Here is a 1,385-nt window from a genome sequence, read left to right on the forward strand (position 1 = left end):
CTCTGCAGTTTTCTGATTTGCTGTTCCTGAGTCGGTGTGAACCTCAGGCTGGGTCCCATCCCGAAATCAAGTGGCCATGGCAGTTTGGTGCCCCGCCCCCCCCCCCCCCCCCCCCCGCCATGACACAGTGTCCAGGGGCGGGGGTGCTTTTCACCCCATGTCACCCAGAGAACTCTTGAAAACTGTCACTGTGGCCGGGACCCTGCCACCGTCTGTACTCACTGGCCAAGCTGTGTAGGTGTCCAGTCCTGAGCAACCACCGGGACACAGAGAGCGAGCTTGGGCCAGTCTGGCCTCATCCCCGGAGCTGGGAGTGAGGTTGGACGATCCAGGTCCCCTGGGAAGGGTCAGGAGGAACAGCTCCTGGGAGGTACGCCAGGCAGACGTGGGCGCCGGGCAGCACGTGGCTGGGAGAGCAGGAGCCCGGGCACGTGTCAGGGTAAGGAGAGTCCCGTGCAGGAGCAGAGAGAGCTGGAGGGGTGAGGGACAGGGTGCAGCCACCTCAGTCCAGCCCAGAGAGCCAAGGTCTGCGCTTCTCCCGGGCTCCCTGTGCCGCTGCAGCTGTCTGACCGTCTGTCTCAGGTGGCAGCCGCAAAGCCAGCAGCCGTCAGGGCCCCCGTGAGGCTGTCCGGACCCCAGGTCTGCAAGTGCGCTAGGCCACGTACAGTGAACTGTGGCCTCCTCTCTGCTTTGCAAACCTGGCCGGCAGGTTCTAACCCACAGCCCTCCAAGGAAGGACATCCAGCACGTGCGTTTCTGGCTTCTTTGCTGTCGGAGAACAGTGTCGAGGGATGGTGCTGTGGGATGACAAACATTCTGGCACATTCCGTCCATCCCTTTGCCAACTCCGTACCCGCCACACCTTTTTTAAACTAAACTCCTGGCTGAAGGCAGAGCACCGAGCTTCTGCCCCTGTGAAGCATCCTTGCTGTTTGCAAGTGTAGACCCCGAATCCCACAAGTCCCCATTTCTGCTCCTGGGACGTGTTCTTTGGCAGGTGGTCACAACCTCCCTTGGCCAGATTCTAAGTGACGATTTGTAGGAGTAACCACTCTTAACCCTGCTGATGTTGGAGCTGGACCGGAAAAGGGCAGACAAGAGAACCCATATACTTACCAAACCTGCGAAGGAATAGGTGGGGCCTGTGCACCTGGTGATCTGCAGAAGTTGGTATTAAAAATCCCCTTTTCTCCAGCACATTCCGTGTTCCTCTGCCCTTAGCCACTTACCTGGTAGGGTGGCCCAGGCTGCTTTCCCGAAGGGTTTCTCTCAAGTCTTTCTGGTTTTGCCAACTAGTTTCCCACCGGCTCTGATCCCTGGACGTGGGAATACTCGGAGGTTCCCCAGATGACCCCTCGATTCCAGACACACTCGTCCCTGCTCCC

Source organism: Lynx canadensis, chromosome B2 (assembly GCF_007474595.2).
Source record: "Lynx canadensis isolate LIC74 chromosome B2, mLynCan4.pri.v2, whole genome shotgun sequence".
NCBI lineage: Eukaryota > Metazoa > Chordata > Mammalia > Carnivora > Felidae > Lynx > Lynx canadensis.